Source organism: Rattus norvegicus, chromosome X (assembly GCF_036323735.1).
Source record: "Rattus norvegicus strain BN/NHsdMcwi chromosome X, GRCr8, whole genome shotgun sequence".
Lineage (NCBI taxonomy): Eukaryota > Metazoa > Chordata > Mammalia > Rodentia > Muridae > Rattus > Rattus norvegicus.
This window is the reverse complement of record NC_086039.1, coordinates 92,093,631-92,115,317: the sequence shown is the minus strand read 5'-3', so window position 1 is coordinate 92,115,317 and position 21,687 is coordinate 92,093,631. Positions and strand designations below refer to the sequence as shown.

Here is a 21,687-nt window from a genome sequence, read left to right as displayed (position 1 = left end):
ACGTCAACCTAAGGTTATTAGGAAACAAACTTTAGTCTATCCAGTTAGTGTACAACAAAGGCCTCCAGACGATGATCATCTACAGGGTTATGAAGAATTTGAATGGCAACCCATGGATGTGTTAGAATTGAGGAAATTTAAGGAAAGCATAACTAATTTTGGAATGCATTCACCATTTGTAAAACAAATCTTGATTTTTTGGGCTATTAAAAATAGAGTAATCCCTCAAGACTGGAAAGATATGGTAAGAGCAATTCTAGAGCCTGCTGAAAATTTACAATGGATTTTGTGGTGGAGAGAAGTGAGGGAGATAACACGACAAAATAGAGCTAGGGGCAGAGAGATATCCACAGATCAACTGCTTGGTGAAGGCTGCTTTGCTGAAGTAGAGGTGCAGGTTGTATATGATGAAGAAACTCTGGCATGGTGTCGATTGACAGCCTTAAAGGCCTGGGACAGAGTCGCAGAATCAGGGAAATACCTTGTGGTGCTATAGGTATTAGTATATACCCACAGTATAATGCTCGTGTGTTAAGGGAATACAAAATATTCCAAAGATGCAGGAAAGCCAGCAAATCCAGTGGTACCACAAGAGTGGCTAAGGGAAATATTCATTGATAAAGAGGTAGGCACTTTCTTGCATGACCATATGGGCACTGTACAGATAGTCACCATATGCATTATAAGAGCCAGTGATAGAGAATCCACTTCCAGCAATGACCTTATTTAGTCTTTGGTCTCAAGCCTCTAGTCTCCTAAAAGTTTCTGGGAACAGTGAAAATGCATGCCAAGTACTGGGATTGTAGTTGCAGATAACATAATACAAAAAACGCAGGTAGAGCATCCCAGCTATGCAGAGTAAAAAAATAAAACCTTCTGGTGACAACTGATTGTTATTTAAAAGCAACTGAATTAATAAGAGTCGAACAAGGATCATGCCATTAATTTTGCAGATAAAAAAGGCCCACTCCTTCTAGGTAATATGGTCAAAAAGCATGTCTGGGAGTGGAGACTGTACCTCCTTAAGACGTATTTGTTTATGGTGACTGAAATAATCACTTTAGTGAGAACAAACCAGAAAAAATTATCACACTACTATTATGGGTAGTAATACCAATGCTGAAGTGACAGAGCCATTTCTGTGTGCCATATGTTGTTTCACCTTCACGGACTCTAAGAGCTTCTGCTGGTTTTCAGAAAATCTACAGGATGGTGTCTCTTGGCTGGGGGTAGGAAATAGTGGTGGTTTTAAAGCATGAGTTAGGTTGATCAACTTCTGGCCTGTGAAATGTTCTAAAGTTTCACAACTTTCTGGTATATCATTCTTCAGCAGCCAGTCTGTCACCTTTTTGGTTAGACCAATAAACCACTTTCTTCATGATACTGATAGACTGCTCTCAGATGTCAGTAGTCACTTATCATACAGGCAGTATACTATCCCTTATTGGCTAGCTTATGATTAGAGACTGCTTTGACAAAGTGGTCACCTGCCTAAATTTAAGTCATAGATGAATGTGGCAAAGAATATTATGGTTATGTTCAATGAGATTACATTAAAGGTATGTGTACTAACCTAATTGGAGCTTTATTATTGTTATTTAATAATACCTAGTTTTACCATGTAGTTTTCCTATGATTCCTATTTTTCTTTTTTTAAATTCATGCTGATTATTTTATAAATGATCTTTTAGTCTATTTTGCTCTTTTGTATCATAATACTCAACTACTGCTATTATTTCATATTTATTTGGAAAATTATACTATCAAACAGAAAACAGTATTCACAAATTTCTGTGATTATATTGGTATGTTCATTGCCTTTAGTGTTATAAGGAATGATTTATGTTTGTTCTGCTATGTTACTGATTCTATGCCATCTTGCCAATTACAAACTGTGACTGTAGCAATTTTCTCTCTGTATTTACATTCTTTTCTCTTAGATAAGTATGGATTGACATCTATAAGAAGGTGAGGGCAGGCACAAGATAAGCAAGCAAAAAAAGTGGGGGGCAGTAAAAAGAAGACAGGGCAGAGTTTTTGAAAAGCAAGAGAGAAAGGAGAAAGGGAAGAAGGAAGAAGATGGACGTGAAGGATGACCCACCCCTATGAGGCTTTAAATAATGACAGGTAGGTATGAAAATCTTATAAGGGATGGATAATTACAGAACAATTTGTCTTACCTAGGTGGGAAGTTTATATCAATATCAGTTGGCTGTGAGTTTATTGTGTGAATGTTTTGTGGTGTGAGAATTTACTAATGTAAATCTGATTTATAAATTATAAGCCTCTAGAGTTTTGATTTTACAGAATTGCTGGGAATGTGAACAGATTCTACAATAAGAGAGCCTTGAGATAGGCTGCAATGGGAACTAGATGGATGGACACTGAAGGGGCTAGCCACTGTGTTGAGATCCCCACAGGACCCCACAGTGACAGCCAGCATGGGATGGAAATTGAGAACTTAGGGAGTTGGATGGAGATGATTTAAGAGCTCTGGGCCAAAGAGTCTGCCTAGTCTGGCTGATTGAGATGAAAATACCCTGCAAATGCGATGTGGTCTACCTGCGCTGGCAGTAGTATTTGTTGGCACTTTTTCTATTTTTTATTATTTACTGCTACACAAAAGTGGATATTACCGATGATCAAACTCACATTATTTTGCTAAATCTCCTACTTTAATAAAAATTAAGAAAAAAAAATCTTCTTTCCTTGGGCTCATTTATACTTAAGTTTATTTCCTGCTCATTTATTACATGATTTGTGAGTTAATTTGAAATGAAATACTTAACTCCTCCGGAGAAAATAATCTTTGTTTACTTCTTGACTTTCGGAGTCTTCATTTTCATTTCTTCTACATCAATGTTGGTAATTATTTACAAACTTTCTACTCTGAGTAAATAACAAAATTATTTTAAAAGGAGTTTGAATTTATGTTTTATTTCTTATGAATGAATTTGATCATGCTTCAAATATTTCTGGGCCTTACTCTTTTACTGTGAATGTTCTGATCATACACTTAAAGTTCTACACTTTGTGACTTCTCTTTCATTTATATAAATTATTGCATATTCTGAATATCAAACCTTAAATGTTTGAATGTGTTGTATATATTCATTCTGCTTTTTATTAAGATTTTTTGTGTTTTCATAAATAGATCTTAAGCTTTATATAATCTAAAATATTAAATTACCATTAAGCAGATAGAACCCAGAGATCACCACCTAGACCTGTGTTCATCCCAAAGGAGATGCTTAGATGTCAGTATGAGTACAAAATCACCAACAGCCAGGTTATGATAGCACCACTACAATCCAGCTCTCCTCCCATAGCAAGACAAGAATATTTCAATACAGCAGAAACAAAAGAAAATTACCTTAAAACCAATTTTATGAAGACAATAGAGGTCTACAAAGAAAAAAATAAAAAATCCCTTAAAGAAATCAAGAAAAAGACAAATGCAGATATGGCTGATGAAATTATTTGTTGCCTGACATCAGTATTTCAAAAAGATCATCCATTATGATCAAGTAGACTTTATTTCACAGATGCAGAGAGGGTTCAACATATGAGATCACCACCTAGACCGGTCTTCATCCCAAAGGGGATGCAATAAAATCTACTATATCCAGAAATAGAATAAACACAAAAACATAATCACCTCATTAAATGCTGAAAAATCTTTGACAAAATCTAACAACCACTCATGATATAAGTATTAGAGAGTTTAGGGATAAAAATGGCATACCTAAACATATTAAAAGTAATATACAGGAAGCCTCTAGCCAACATAAAGTTAAAAGGAGAGAAATTTAGAGCATTTCCACTAAAATAAGAAACAAGAAAAGGCTGTCTACTCTGTTCATATTCATGCAATATAATAATTGAAATTCTAGCTAGAGCAGTATAAAACTAAAGGATATTAAGGAGATACAAATTGGATAGAAACATGTCAAAGTATTGCTATTTCCAAATGATATGATAGTATACATAAAGGTCCCCAAATTTTTACAAAGGGAGCACTACGGCTGGTAAATACATTCACCAAATTGTGTAGATAAAACTAGCTAAAACAATTATCAGTAGTCCTCTTATTGTATGACTTAAATGTCTAAAATGATAATCAGGTTGAGAAAAAACTAAGGGAAACAATGTACTTCACAAGTATCCTTTACAAGACAAAAGACCTTTTGTTAGGATTACCATACCTAATTTCAAGCTGTACTACAGAGCTATAGTAAGAAAATCCACACTATATTTGCATAAAAACAGACATATTGATATAATGGAATCAAATTGAAGACTGGTGGTTTGAATATGCTTGGCCCAGGAAGTGGCACTATTAGAAAGTGTGCCCTTATTGGAGTAGGTGTGGCTTTGTTGGAGGAATTGTGTTACTGTGTGGATGTGAAGAGATACTCCTTTTAACCATGTGGGAGCCAGTCATCTTCTAGTGGCTTTCAGATAAAGAAGTAGAACTGTCAGCTGCTGCTGAACCATGCCTGATTAGAAGCTGTCATACTCCCACCTCGTTGATAATTGACTGAACCTCTGAACCTGTAGGCCAGACTAAATTAATTGCTGTCCTTTTGAGAGTTGCCTCAGTCATGGCTTGATTCACAGCAGTAAAATCCTAAATATGAGAAAGAACAAGATGTAGATCCACACTAATATAGACAGTTGAATTTTAATAAAGAAGCCAGAAATATATAATGTTAAATGGAAAGCATGTTTAATAAATGATGCTTTTCTAAGTGGATGTCAGTGTGAAGAATGCAAACAGATCTATATCTACCATCGTGTACAAAACTCAAGTCCAAGTGGATCAGGGACCCCAACATAAAACAAAATACACTGAATTGTTAGAAGAGAAAGTAAGAAATAGTCTTGAACACATTGGCACAGGACTCAACTTCAACAGAACACAAGCAGCATAAGCACTAAGATTAACAGTTAATAAACGGGACCCCCAGAAATGGAAAACCTTCTGTAAAACCAAAGACATTGTTAATAGAATAAAACAGTGGCCCACAAATGGAAAAATATCCTTACCAACTCCACATCTGGCAGAGAACTAGTATCCAAAATATGTAAAGAAATCAAGAGAATAGACATCAACAAACCATATCACTCAATTAAAAATGGAATATAGACCTAAAAAGAGAATTCTACAGAGGTATCTCTAATCATTGTGAAACACTTAAAAGTTCATCCTTAGTCATCACGGAAATGCTAGTCAAAACAACTGTGGTATTTCATATGACGACGTATGCTAGTAACGATACAGAGCAAGAGGAACACTCCTCTGCTGATTATCGGAGTACAAACTTCTATAGACATTTTGGAAAGTAATGTGGTTGTTTCTCAGAAAATTCTGGCATCAATATATCTCAAGGCCGAGTGTGTAGCATTCCTGGTCATATACTGAAAGAATGCTTGCTCAACTTTGTTTATAGCAGCTTTATTCATAATAATAATGAAGACATATATCAAATGAAAATGTATAAAAATCATGTTGCACTTACATAATAGAGTATTGCTAAGCTGTTAAAATATGACATCTTGAGATTAGATGGCAAATGTATGGAACTAGAAAAAAATCCTGTTTGGCAACCCAGACACAGAAATACAAACATGGCATGCACTCACTTATACAGAGATATTAGCTATAAATATAAAGGATAATCATGCTGTAACCCAGGGATCCAGAGATGCTAAGTAAGAAGTAAGACTTGGGGAGGGGGTGCAAGGATCTCCTTAGTAAAGGAAAATAGAATAAATTTTGCAAATGAATTCTGGGCTGGTTGTTTTTGGAACGGAAGGGATTACACAGAAGAGGGGGTGAACATACTGGAAGTAATGACTGGTATTTTCTGCATTTCTAGGGTGAAGTACAAACCTAGTGCAATGCAAACTCCATGTAATTTACCAGGGTAAACCGAGCAAAGACTACAAAATAGGGGACACAGAGTATGACCTGGCCATCTTCTATAACCAGGCAATGGCTCAAATCCAGGGGTTTGGATACCAAACAAGCCACAGAAACTTTTACTACATTTTGTCCTGCCTGTAGAGTGTTCTGATTCTGGAGCTTAACATAATGTCATCAGAGAGAACAGAGAATTTTCATACAACAACTTATAAGAGTAGATGCAGAGTCCCATAACCAAACATTAGAAGGAGCTCAGGGAATCCTGCAGAGGAGAGGGAAGAAGGATCATCAGAAACACATTGGTCAGGTACACAATCAGAAACAAAGCTCACAGAATCAACTGCCTGGGACTCATGGAGGTAGATATCAGTGAGCCTGTGGACCCCACACTTATGTTTTCTGCATATCTTGGTGTTCTTGTGTGATTTCTAACATTGTGAATGGGGACTGCTTCTGACACCCTTCCCAGCTTGTGGAACCCTATTCCTCTCACTAGGTTGCCTCAACCAGCCTTGATCTGATTGCATAGGTCTGGTCTCCTTGTAGCTTTAATGGTCGATTTGATAGATACTCCTGGTAGAGGCTTGCTCTTGTCTAGGGAGAAGCAGAATGGGGAGTATATGCTAGAGTGAACTGTATCAAACAAGGTGTTAAGATGAGGACAATCATCTGATATAACCTGGGAATCACATATACACAAATCCTGTGGCATATATGCTTCCACATTCATACACCAAACATGCGTATTTACAGATCACATATAACCATCCGTATACTCATGAGGGGTAGAAATGAAAAGCATAGCTAAGGTAACTCACAATATTATCTATTTATTCAAGTCACAACACATGAAAGTCTTAGTTATTTGATATTCAACACTAATAAAATCACACTTAAAGAATGCTGAATCAGTTTTAAAATTTGTCCATTTTTCAAGCTAAATATTAACACATTCAAAATTTTAAATGGTACAATATTAACAACTCTCAATGATATTTCATTATAAAATGTAAGGATAATCAAATCATATAAATATTAAAATTTTATATCAGGCCAAAAGAAGGCCATATGAAAAAAGAAATGAAAGGAAAACATGTAATCATAGGAATAGAAATATTTCATAAAGTTGTACATGTTAATTTCACATAAGAATTGAATATGTAAAAAAGTCAGAAAATTTTATGGAATTCAAAAGAGCACTATTCATCAAATATCAATTGCATAGACTGTTTTATGTGGTAAAATCCTAAAACCATTTCTACTGAAATAGTAAAAAACACAATTTGACTATTAATATTTAAATTAGCATATGAGAGTGCAATCAGTAAACAAATGATATTGAAATGGGAATTTTATATACTGGCTGGTGATAGATAAAATTCCCAGAGTACACTTTTATTTTTCTGTTCTACAAATAGGCAGGCATATGTGTAAATCAAACAATACTACAATTCAGAATTGTAGACTTAGATTTTTTTAAAAAACTATTTTAATAAGGGTTTTCAAAGACTTCATGTCCCGTTCTAGCCAACTGTCCAAATGTCGGGGAGAATGATGGTAAATATGAACAAGGGATGTAGCCATATTTAAAAGTAATTCTTTGGACTGATTCTAATCTTTGTCAGGATACCAAGAGTCCAGTTCAGTAGTGACAGTTATGAATATTTGTCAGTAGTGTCAGATACCAAATATGAATCAGTAGTGGTTGCACTATCCTGCAGAAACTCCCAGGCCTCTGCTTAATTGATAAGAGTCATTTAGAGCAACCGAAACAACCAGGGCCACAGGAGAAGAAGGGAAATTCTCTGCTTTGCCTCTTTCAATGAAGTGAAGATCAGGAACGACAGGAGATCAACAAATCATTAAAAGACTACCTATGCAGGCATCCTGTTACTGTTCATTGAGTACTATTTGTACTCTCTCCAAATATCACCGTGTCCTCAACAAAACAACATGTGAGTCTGCATCACATGACACAACTGGAAACTTCCACTTCACAGAATACTCATTAAAATACAATTTCTTAAGAATAATGTTACAGTATATGTACATAGGACCAATAATATGAATAATATAATAACTTACTAAAATCCACATTAGAACTTAGTGTATGGACCTGTATGCCATGCTCTTAAATGGGAAACCTGAACACATTGTCCCTTTTTTTATTGGTTATTTTATTTATTTATATTTCAAATGTTCCACTCCACAAAACCTCTTTGCCCTCTTCCCTTCCCCCTAACTCTATGAGGCTTTTCCCCAACTGCCTACCCATTCCTGCCTCAGCAGCCTAGCATTCTTCTATCCTGCATTATCAAGCATCCACAGGACAATGAGGCTTCCTTCCCAGTGTTTCCAGATAAGGCAATACTCGGTGATCTATTCCGGCTGGCCCCATGGGTAGCTGCTATGTACACTTTGGTTGTTGGTTTAGGCCCTGGGAGCTTTTGGGGGTTTGTAACTGGTTGGTTGATATGGTTCTTATTATGAGGTTGCAAACCTGTTCAGCTCCTACAGTGCTTGTTCTAACTTCCCATTTGGGTTCCTATGCTCAGTCCAATGTTTGCCAATGTACATCTGCATCTGCATTGGTCTGAATCAGTCAGGACCTCTTAAGGAACAACTATACTGGGCTCCTGTCATTAAGCACTTCTTGGAATCAGCAATAGTGTCTGGGTTTGGTGTCAACAGATGAGATGAATCTCAAGATGTGGCAGTTTCTGGTTGGCCTTTCCTTTAGTTTCTGCTCCACTCTTTGTTCCTGCATTTCCTTTAGACAGTAGTAATTTGTAGGGAGCTGCGACGTGCCACGCCTCAAAGATGGCGCTGGTTTCTACCTTCCACCCTCCCAACGGTGAGCGCTCCTTGTAGTAATCAAGTCCTTATTTGGCTATGCCTGCCTGGCCTGCTAGCTTCTGCATAGTGACAGCCTATCTGCATGACCTATGTGGCTTTCTAGGATTGGCCAGCACTAACTATTTAAGTGTGGTGCGGGGGTTCCCCAGGGTCAGAAGAATGTATCAAGGTTCCTCAGTAAAACTGCTTGAAGAAGATCTTCGCTGGTCGTGTCTTCCTTGCTGGTCGAGGTTGGGCAAGACAGTAATTATGGATTAATATTTTTGAGGTGGGTGGCAATGAATATACAGAAATATTTAAGAGGTAGTGAATAAATTTCAACTAATAAAATTTTATTAACCAATTTCTAACTTATAAATCAATCCACTTAAAACTTATTATGTTATAAAGTAAATCAATTTTGCTTTCAATCTCATAAAACATACAATATTTAATTCCAATATGTAAATACTTAAATTTAAAGATTATCTAGAAAAATACTCAAAACCAGAAGTGAGGTGAATATTTCTTTTTCTTTTTTATTAATCATTCAATTCATTTACATCTCAAATTATATCCCACTTTCTGGTTACCCTTCCACAAATGTACCATCATACATCTGCCCTCTCCTCCCTTCCATTTACCTCTATGAGGGTATTCCTGACCCACCCACCCTTTTCCACCCCACCACTCCAGCACCCCCTTATGCTGGGACAACAGAACTCTACAGGGCCATCCTCTATACATATATATCTGGAGCCATGAATCCAGACCTGTGTATTCCTTGGTTGGTGTCTAGTTCCTGGGAACACTGGGTGGTCTAGCAAGCTAGCTTTGTTCTTCCTATGGGGTTGCAATACCCCTCTGCTCCTCCAGTCCTTCTACCAACTCCCCTACTGGGGTCTCTGAGCTCAGTCTGATGGTTGGCTCCAAGAATCCTCATCTGCATTGGATAGTTACTACCCACACATCTATGGCCCCTTGATCTTTGACAAAGGAGCTAAAACTATCCAGTGGAAAAAAAGACAGCATTTTCAAAAAATGATGCTTGTTCAACTGGTGATCAACATGTAGATGCATGCAAATTGATCCATTCTTGCATCATTGTTCAAAGGACCTCAGCATAAAACTAGATATGCCGAATCTCATAGAAGAGAAAGTGGGGAAGAGCCTCAAATACATCAGTACAGGGGGAAATTTCCTGAACAGAACACCAATGGCTTATGCTGTAAGATCAACAATTGATAAACGGGACCTCATTAAATTGAAAAGTTTCAGTAAGGCAAAGCACACTGTCAATAGGACAAAATGGCAACCCACAGATTAGGAAAAGATCATTACCAACCCTACATTTAGTAGAGGGCTAATATCCAAAATATTCAAATAACTCAAAAAGGTAAACTCCAGAGAACAAAATAACCCTATTCAAAAATGGAGTGCAGAGCTAAACAAAGAATTCTTGGGTTGAGAATTCAGTGGTAGAGCGCAAGGTCCTGGGTTCAGTCCCCAGCTCAAAAAAAAAAATCAATTCTTAACTGAAAGAATTCTTAAGTGAGGAATATAGAATGTCTGAGAAACACCTAAAGAAATGTGCAAAATCCTTAGTCATCAGGGAAATCAAAATCAAAATCAAAGCAACCCTGAGATTCTTCCTCATACCAATCAGAATTGATAAGATCAAAAAATGGATGTGAATATTTGAAATAATGATAGTATAGTTTTGATATATTAAAGAAGACATGAACACACTGACAATAATTGAAATCTATTCTGGTTAAAAGAGAATAATTTCATAGTTAGCATTAATTGTTATATTAAAAGTTCTGCATATATTAGGTTTCTCAATTATGCTCTGTTTCCCTCTCTTAGCACCTGTTTCCTACTAACCATTCTTCCTTAAGGTCTTTTGACTTTCTCCCAATCTGTCAAACTTTTTGCTCCATATATCAGATATAGTGGTCAGAGGTAACTATCAAGGTAGCTGATGATGCAATGCAGAAGATTAGGAAATTTAACATTTAATTTTATTATCCATAACTAATAGAAAATGAGAAATGTGACAGTTTGAGGTTAGGATTTCCAGATGCAAATGCTGAATGGGTTTGTTATGAGTTATCCTATACTTAGTACTTATACTTGTAAGTGAGTACATACCATGTTTGTCTTTCTGGATCTAGGTTACCTCACTCAGAATAATTTTTTTCTGGTTCCATCACTTGCTTGGAAATTGGATGACTCCATTTTTCTAATAGCTGAATCATGCTCCATTGTGTAAAATAACACATTTGCTTTATTCATTCTTCTGTTGAAGGGCATCTAGATTGTTTCCAGTTTCTGGATATTATAAATAAAGTTGAGAACATTACTGAACCAATGTCCTTGTGGTAGCTTGGAACATCCTTTGGAATAGAGCATACCCAAGAGTGCTATACCTGGGTCTTAAGGTAAAACTAATGCCAATTTTCTGAAAAACAACCAAATTGATCTCCAAATTGCTTTAAAAAGTTTGCACTCCCAGCAGCAATAAAGAGTTTCCCTTGTTCCATTCTCTCCAGCATGAGCTGTCACATGTGTTTTTGATCTTAGCTATTCTGACAGAAATATAATGGAATCCCAAAGTCATTTTGATATGCATTTTCCTAGTGGCTAAAGATTTTGAACATTTCTCTGTTTTTCTCAAACATATGTGTATCCTATGTTGAGAATTCTTTGTTTATATCTGTACCCCATTTTCAACTGGCTCATTTAATTTGCTTATGTCTAGTTTCTTGGGTTCTTTGGATATTTTGGATATTAGCCCTCTATCTGATGCTGAGTGTTTAAAATTTACTTTTTATTCTATAGACTGAAGTTTTTTCCCTATTGATAATATTCTTTGCCTTACAGGCATTTCTGTTCCAAGCATTTGAGGTTCCATTTATTATTTGCTGATCTTAGTGTCCTATGCTATCTGTGTTCTGCTTAGTTGTCTTGTTCCAATGCACTCAAGGCTAATCCGCACTTTTTGTTCTATCAGGTTCAGTGTATCTGGTTTTCTCTTGAGGTTTTTAATCTGCTTAGACTTAAGTTCTCATTTCCCTCTCCATCCCAACTCTTACTGCCTTGCATTTGGTCAACTATGGAAATTTTATCTGTTATCTCAAATACTTGTATACAGTTTAGCTAAATATGAGACAGCTATTAGATATCTAACTGGAGGTAACAGTAAGGTCAAGTCTGCAGTTATACATGTGAAGCTCATAGATGATATATAAATCTGTAGAAGTGATCAAATGATCTAATGCAAAAACATAAAGAAGTGAAGAGGTTGAGTACAAACTAAGTTGTGAATGAATAAATGTGGAACATAATTCACATATGATATTTATATACATTAAACTTTCTCAAAAATACAAAGGGAGATTTTACAGATTGAAGAATATTTCAATTAAGCTTTATTAGTTTTTTTAGTTCATAAACTATAGCAAAAATTTATTTTATTTTCCCTGTTAGAAAAAATAGGCACATAAGTGAAATTAGGAAAAGAGACCATTATATCCAAGGGATCAGTTTGTTACAGTGATTTAAGTCTAAGAATTTCAAACATAAAATTAAAATAGGAAATACAGTCTATCAATAGCTTCATGGAAATATTTTGCTTGCTCTCCCCATAAGAATCTAACAAAACCCTAGTCTGCTTTGTCTAATGGACCAGGCCATCTGAGGTAGATGAAATATTGGCCTTGAGTTCCAAAACTGTAGGTTTATTTCACAGGAAGGAAAAGAAACTTGAAAGGCAAGGATTTTCTTTAATTGGAACTATTCATTTTACAATTCCGAATGTTAAGCATTGAAGTCAGCTATTTATAATTCTAATAGCGTACTACAAATACAAAAATCCTAAAGAAATACTGTGTTATGTAATCTGGACAACTGGATATGATCACATTAAAACTTAACTCTAAGAAATTACTGTTTTTTAAACCTCTTAATTTTTTTCTTTTTATACATTATTCCCTAACACCATTCATCCTGACTGTAGCTTCCCTCCCTTCTCTTCCTCCCAGCACACATTCACACCGACATCAATCCATTGCTCTTTGTTTTCCCTTCATAAAATTGAAGGAATCCCAGGTATATCAGTCAAAGAAGGCATAACAATGTTCAGTAAGTCTAGACAGAAGTTCTCATATCAGGGCTGAACAAGGTAACTCAGTAGGAGAAAAATGGTCCTAAGAGAAGACAAAATAATGTGCAATACCCCTTTATGAAGAGTAAGTTGAAGCTTAAAATAAATTTACTTAGATAAAGACAAAGGATTTGTTTTCTTTTACATTTAAAACATTAACATTTTGACATGTAAAATTGAATGTAGTTATATAGATTCTAATTGTTTATGCTTGGAAATGTAACACAGAACTAATTTATAAGGGAAACACTAGTTTACTTGGAAAATATCATCTAATATGATGGTTGTGATAATGTACATTTTATCTACTTCATAACTTTATTTCAATTGGGGTATGGCTCTTTTGAGACACAATGAATTGTGTAATCTAAATGACTATTTGTTTCCATATGTGTGCAAGGGGACAGAGGACTTATCAGTTATCACACTTAAATTATAGTGGAGTGAGACCAGATTACATGAAATATAGAAAGTCACCATAAGTATACTGTGTAAAATGGTGCTCTGGTTTTATTTTTCTCTTGGTGTGACAAACACCTTAAAATAAAACAACTTAGACCCGTAACATATTTTTGGCTTTTGAGGTTTTTATTCACAAAGATTTATTCTCTTCTTTTTCTCTTATGTGTATCATTTCTACTGAAGTTTACACTTTAGTGTGATTTTATATAGGGGTTATTATCCTTCCACAAAGAAAGCACCAAACCTCTCTTTCAACGGCATTAGGAAAGAAACTTCAATTTTTTTCCCTGTCTTCTATAGATTTCATTTGTTTCTTTCTTTGTTTGTTTGATTGGTTGGTTGGTTTTGTTTCTTGTTTGTTTTTGGTTTTCTTATACATGCTAGCTTGGCTGTATGCAGCGTTCTTGCTCATAGTTATCTACTACTTACCAGAAGCTCCAGGTGGTGGGTATATAGTTGCAGAAGAATGGCTTTGATCAGTTTCCACATCATTTTCTTGGTGGTAGGGAACTGGGCCATGCCCAATATCATACAACAAAGTATCTTAGAGGAGGTATGAGGCACACATCAATGTACTAAAGGCTGTAAATTCTCCTGTCTATTCTATTAAGGCTTGGTGAAAAGATAATCAGTAATCAATGGCAGTGCCTATATGTGCCCTTAGAATGCTATTCTGATAAATTGAGCTACCCAGTGATTTAGTGGAACTAAATAGTATATCCTCCTATGCCAAGTATGTAAAGATAAAAGTACCTTGGCCATCTATAGGATAAACTATATAATACAAAATGAACAGCTGTTACTTTGGAAGAGCAAGTCCACTTGTTTTGTATAGCTGCTGTAGATTATTGTCCTGGTTGTTTCACAGGACCACAAGTAGTCAGACTTGTGACTTGTGAAAAAGACTTAAGGACTGTGTCTCTGGGACAAGTAATCTGGTACAGATTTCCAAGGCAAAACTGTGCTTCAGACCCACGTGAATAACAGCCTTTTCCACCAGCAAATATTCCAGGTATCTTTGGATATAGTATGAACTGTTAGGATGCCCTTGCTGAGCATTTTTCTACTGAGGAAAATCATTCTGTTCATGATTACTCTATACTAGAGAGAAAAAGGTGATAGTGTGTGCGTCAATTTCTGCTCAATAAGGCTTTTATGTGACTTAGTGCTTTGATGTCACTGCCAAATCACTATTGCACTAGGTTGTTCCTCAATCACTCCAGTGAAGTAACTATTGTTTCTGTTTGTTTTGTTCCATTTTATCTTGTACAGATGACCATGCTAGACTTATACAATACTGGTTGTATCATTCTTTCATTTTTTTTGGTCAAAAATTGGGTCATTTGTAATATTTTATCTTACTTCTTATAACATCATAATCATTCCTGAAAGTGAGTTGTACAAGTCTTTTTTCTTTTTTAAAAGTGTCTAGGTTAATCTTTGAGTTTAATTTTTCCATAAAATTTTACAACCATCTTATAACCTACATAAAAAGCTGTTCAGTCTCCAATACAGTTGCATTAAATCTATGAATTATTTTAGCAGAAAATTGTCACTATCATAATATTGTATCCTACTCAGAACAGGAATATTTTTCTCCTTTTAGTTACTCTTTAATAGATCAATAAAGTTTTATCATTTCTCATATAGAATTGTTAAATATAATTTATTTTATTTGCACATTAGATGTTGGCATTTTGAATATATTTTTAAATTGTCTTCTGGTTGTATATATTTTTTAAAATATAGCAGACTTTGGAATGGTACTTTTAAATTAGCATAATGCTACCCTGCTGATTACATTTTATATAAAATATTTTAGTATGTGTACATAGATATTTTTGTTTTCTGTGATGGTTTGTATATGGTTGGCCCAAGGAGTGACACTATTAGAAAATGTGGCCCCGTTAGAGTAGGTATGTCACTATCATTATGGGATATAAGAACCTCATCCTAGCTAACTAGAAGTCAGTCTTCCACTAGGAAATTTCAGATGAAGATGAAATTTCAGCTCCTCCTGCATCATCCATGTCTGAATGCAACCATGTTCTTGCCTTGATAACACTGGACTGGACCTCTGAATCTGTAATCCAACCTTAATGAAATGTCTTTTGTAAGACTTGCCTTTGGTCATGCTATCTGTTAACAGCAGTAAAACCCTAATTAAGATAGAAGTTGGTACCCTGGACTGGGGTACCAAGGATTGTGATAAGCCTGACCATGCTTTTGTTTGGAGGAATGCAGATTTGGGGCCTTTGGAAAGCAGTGGAATGCTTTAAGTTGTGCATTTATGTGTTATCCTAGTAGAAATACAGAAGACTATGTTGCTGATAATGATTTTAATTGTGGAGACTTTGCCCAGTAGTTTTCAGTGAAGAATTTCAGAATGTGCTTAGAAAATATTTTTGTGTTATTTGGTGAAGAATTTGGCTACTTTTTGCCCTTGTTTGAAGAGTCTACCTGAGGCTAAGGTGAAGAGATTCAGATTATTTGCATTGACAAAGTAAGTCTCATCATAGACTTTGATTTCTGGTTAAGTCTCATGAAGGGGATTTTAAACAAGCCTAGCAAGCTGAGAAAAGGAAAAATATAGAATATATGGTTCAAGTATTAATGGGGGACCAGGAATTGAAATGGAGCTGTATCTTGTGTTCAAGGAGATAACAAATTAAGGGAATGGGACTTGAGGGCAAGATCCTACCCAGCTAAATTTAGATCCAGGCATGGTAGTACCCACCTTTAATCTCAGGAGATAAAGCCAAACAGATGTCTGAGTTAAGGTTAGCCTGAAACTTTGCAAGTTCTAGGTGAAGAAAAGCTTAATTCCAGGCTTGGTGGACCATCACAGTCTTCAGGAGACAGGCATGCAGATCTCTGAGTTCAACGTCAGAACAGAACATCTTAGGCAGTGAAGGAGTTGGAAAACCAAAAGTTGATGACAATGTAATAGAACAAGGGAACCATGTTTCAGCCCCAGCAAACCCCACATGTCTCTGACTTTAGTGTCTGGACTAGAAGGAACAATTGAGACATTTGATGCTGGTTAGATGGAGCTAATTACTGGTGATTAAGAAAAGAAAAGCATCACTATCACAGAGGTGACATTTTCTGGGAAATGTTTTCTGAGATCTCAAAGAACCTGTGTTCCAGAGATAGCCAAGGTTGTACCTCCTGCGGCAGCTATACTTGATGATATATAAGAGTCACCCATGTGGTATTGCTTTTGAAGACATGAAGGCATCATGAAGAACAGCTGAGATTTGGCACTATGAGAACTCATGGAAGGCAATTGTAAAAGTGCAACCTCAGTTAAAGTTGATGACCCAGGACTGAAGGGTCATGACCCTTGACACAATGAAGAGTCTATGAGAGGCTATCGGTGAAGCCTACTTGCAGTGGAAGACCCCAGCATATTGGAGATGCCAGTAATATGGTATGATCACCAAGAATAGCAGAAGTTGAGTGGATCATTCTGAACTTAGAATATTACAGAATGCAGAGCTGAAGATGTGACATCAGCCCTTAGGAAGAGCCCAGAAGTTTATGTGTGGATCCCAGACATTGAAACAAGAAGTTATAACACTGAAGTTGCCTTGAAGACCTAAAGATGTTTGAGATGCCAGACCTATGGGCTATCTGCTGAGGAAAGCTGATAACAGGAAGTGGAACCAGTCCAGGAGAAAGAAGTATGTGGCAGTCAACATAGATGCAAAAGGAATTGGAGATCTGAAGCCTGATTTGACATCAGACATGGAGAAGTGGAGTTTGGAGTTTACCCAACTTGTTTCCTGTCTTACTTTGGGGATTACACTTAAGTGATTGGATGAATCTCAGAAGAGACTTTGAACTTCGGGCTTTTAACACTGTTGACGTTACTATAGACTATAGGGACTTTTGAAGTTGGACTAAACCTATTTTGCACTATGCTATGTTTAGGTATGGCACCATAGACTCATATGTCTAGATAAATCAATGGGGCCAAGGAGTGGAATGTGATGGTTTGAATATGCTTAGCCCAGGGAGTGACACTACTTAGAAGCTGCTAGAGAAAAAAGTAAGGAATATACATCAACATACATTGCTCATTTTTGAAAACATTTCTTATCTGGACACTGTAGCTCTCCTATGAATATGTGACTGAGTGATTTCCATGAGGTTGAGAGAATAGCATAACTAACTAAGGGACAATCAGGTCATCCTGGGCCATACAGTGAGACTGCCTCAAATTTATATGTATAATCTGCTTAATACCATTAGGCCTTACTTTCACATGTTCTATTTTTGTATTGTTATCTTTGCTCATCTGTCCTTTTTGTATCCCATCACTGATTATGGCTTTTATATGGTAAAATATGCAACTCTCTTTAAATTCAAATTTCCTATGTATTAAATTTTTTGTATACTCAGAGTATTCTCATTCCAAAATGTAAAGTAGACTGTGGTACAGGGTAATTAGCTGTATTTCTTTGTTTTCCAAGGCTGGCTATTTTTCATAATCATCTGTGAATTTTTTTCCCTAGAGCATGACAAGAATAAAGAAGGTTAAAACTCTATTATCCTCATTAACTTGTTCAGGTCAGACACTCTGCTAGGAAGCTGTTTATTTTTTTGAAAACAGCATCTGAGTGCTTCATAATTATGATTATGATTATCTAGAAATTCAAGTGAAGTGCAGATGGCCTAACAGCAGAAACCTGTTCATCACCTTAAATTACAGTAATGTTTTAAATCCCATGACCTCTATAGCACACTGGCCACCACTGAAAGTGTCTGCCTGTGATTTCTATTTAGTTTATCATTGTGTTGCTGTTGCAAATAGTTTGTAAGTAAAGGACAAATATTTATTTTACAGAAGGGTACATAGACATATTCAGGAGAAGCTAGAGAATGGCTACATTTCATTTCTTTCTACTTCTTTTCCTATCATCAAACATAATTTTATTTTTTATTATAATCCATATTGATGGCAGAGAAACTTTAATTTGCATGAGATAGAATCATAGTTTTTATGCTTAAAACTGTGAGATGATTTGTAATGATGATATAAATATTATATTTGGTTCTAATGTCTTCTTTACAACTGCTGCTACATACTTGAGAGGCTTACTGCCTCTTTCTCCAAAGGTATGTAATGTAAGTGTCAGAGGAGATATAAGGTATAGGAAGATTGGCAATATTTTTAAGAATGAAAGGAATAAATTAAAATAAAATAAATAAAAATAAATTATAAAACATATTTAAAAATATAATTTGCTAGATAAAGAGATAAACTGACAACATTGTATGAATTTTAAGTAAAGTAATTCCTTCAATAATTTTATTGATATAATTTGGAAATGAACAACTCAGTTTAATTTAGTGTATTAAACATTTATTAAGTGTTGCTTGTGTACAAAATAATGAAATAACTTTTATAGAAAGAGAATGAAATTAAAACTTTCTTACATAGTTGACAATGAAAAAATACTACCCAGTATTAGATAGAAGAGTTCAAGAATGGGTAAGTCTTTTTTGACTGTAATATTAAGAAATTCAGAACTAATTTTATTTGGGCAAATTTTATTTGGACAAGTTCCAAGTAGTCTCTCTTTTTGGTAATTTTTTAACAGAGTTAGAATAATAAGTCTATTCTCTTATAAATCCTCACTTTTAAAATATTCTGATTATAAGAGGTCTACTTTGCCTACCACTGAATCATTTGAAACCCTGCAGTTGAGTTGTTTCACCTATTTTTGAATGTCCTTTAATGAGGTACATTCATTTTCTAATGCTACAACATTCAGTGTCAGTACGTCACACTAACCTGCTGAAAATTTTCTGTGATAAAGAGATTTTTTTTTTGTTTATCCAATTTGTTCCTTGAAACTTGGTTTATCTCAGGATTATGGAGATAGAATAGGCTCTATTGCTTAAATGATACTAGGGAATACTAATGTAGCAAGCAGTCACATCCCTGTGTGGCAAGGAGACAGAAATGATAAACAGAGAAAAATGGCCAAAATCAGTTGTATTAGACTCACCGATAGAGAAATTGCAACATCCAGGAAGCTTAGCGTTTTTGTTATACAGAGTTGAATAAAGGAGGGTGTTACTATACACAGTTGAAGGAGGTGGATGTTACTTAAAGATAAAAAGAAAAAGATTCCATGTTTATATTATAGAACTAGATCAAAGAGGAAGGTTTAGCTAATCTCAGAAACATTCTTCCTGGAGGAGCAATCTTTGGTCTGTGTAATTATCTGGAGAAATAAATGTATTGTGAATACTTTCTGTACATATTATCAAGATCTACACATAGACAGAAAGAAAGGTATTGCAATTTCTCTCTGAGCATCACTACTAGGTGAAGATTTTGCCGTTTTACACTGGGTCTGAGGCTAAGGATCTTGACATGACTGTGTTCATGTCAAAAAATACATATTCACTCAAAACATCACACACTCATGGATACTTTTGATTTCTGCACACTATTCATTTTCAAGAGTAGCAAAAATATTGTGGAAGCATACAGATACCAGACAGGATGGGAGACTTTAGGGGATACAGGTACTATAAAACTAAATGGAAACCAGAAAGGGAGTTCAACAGTGGCATGAGAAAATTCATTAGAGAAGAAGACAGAAAAAGAGAAGAATAATACCAAGATTCCTTGAGAAAGACTTAAAAACCCTTATTATTTTATATGTACCTCAAATTCCATGCAATACATAAAATTATATAGATATACATACATGGATAACAATGAACTAAATTTCATAAGCAGATGAAATTAGAGCATTCTTCTTTCCTAATACTTTAATGAATTATTTGGTAATTCTATACAATCTATCAAACTTCTACTCCATTTCTATTTCTCCGATGTCCATTTTCCCATCCTTTTTCTCCCTCAAAGAAAGAACAGGAAACACACACACACACACACACACACACACACACACACACACACACACACACAAATCTAATTTGGATTGCCCTTATATTCATTGGAGCAATGTCAAGTAGTCATATTTCCAATAGTCTGTCCCTTAAAGAGAATTTAGACCACTCCCGACAACCCCTGCCAGAACACTCAACTGTGAAGAACTAAATTTCATCATCAAAAATTTTAAAGACTCTCTTCAATAGCTTACTGTTTCAAGTATTTTAGGGGACAAATATTGTCACATAAACTTTCAATATCTTTCATTCTGGTATGAGTCTCCAGTCATCATTAACATTGCCAAGGAAGTTTCCTTGCTCATAACAACAAGCAGAAGGACAGATAACAAGAATCAGCATTTCCTCTGGCAACAGCACACATTACCTACATCAACATTTCCTCTGGAGGCAACAATGACTATGGACATCAATATCCTTTCAATTGGAAGCAGGAATCATGGGTATCAACCTGGTCTCAGACAGCAGCAAAGACCACAAACCTGATTTCCAGAAGCAACATGGACCATGTGCATCCACATGTTAGAATGGTATCTGGTGGCTGCATGGATCACAGCCATCAACATTGGCTCTTGCAGCAGCACAGTCCATGATGATACCTTGCGGAAACTCAGTCCAGAAGACTCAATCCAGACAATTCTTCATCTTTAACATCCTGGTGCTACTCAGAGTCACAGTGATCATGCTGCAGGGCAGGATATCTGAAGAAGAAAACCTGTGTGAGCTCCAGTTTGCTGTTGCTGCTGCATCTCCACTTCTGCTCTATAGCATTATTAAAGAAAGATATATCACTTATACTGAAAAATGTACAATAAGATACATAGAATAAATAACTTAAGTTATGAAAATATCCTTTAGAATGATTGGTAACTGTAATCCAAATGACTCATAAGATAGTAGAGACTTCAGCTCTTGGCCTTGGTTTTCTCAAAGTTTAAAGATATGTTTCTATTCCTAAAGAATTTAGACACTTAGGATATAGGATTCAGATTATTTGACTGGGATCTAGTTTAAAGGCTCTTTCTTATGATATAGCATCTGCGGTACTAGAAAATACTATCCAAGTTGCTAATGAAGGAAAGATTCCACACTAGATAGCACCCCACTTGTTTTAGTAACATTTGTGCTGCTATGACATAACATTATGACCTAGGATATGAAAAAAATATTTTCCCTTTGGAGCTCATGGTTGCAGAGGTTTCAAGCCCAGGACCATTTTGATAGAAGGATGGGATGAGAGATGCAGGTATGCAGGTACGGTACTGAGTTAGTGTCTAACATTTTATAACCTTATCCAAAAGTAGAAGACAGAGAAAGTTACTAGAGAATGGCATGGGTTTTAAAACATCAAAGCCAA

At 35.6% G+C, this 21,687-nt stretch overlaps 1 pseudogene; it reads right to left on the bottom strand.

The window, feature by feature from the left end:
* Positions 1-499: 499 nt before the first annotated feature.
* On the bottom strand, positions 500-13,913 carry Sgms1-ps1 (sphingomyelin synthase 1, pseudogene 1; annotated as a pseudogene).
* Between the last annotated feature and the right edge of the window lie 7,774 nt (positions 13,914-21,687).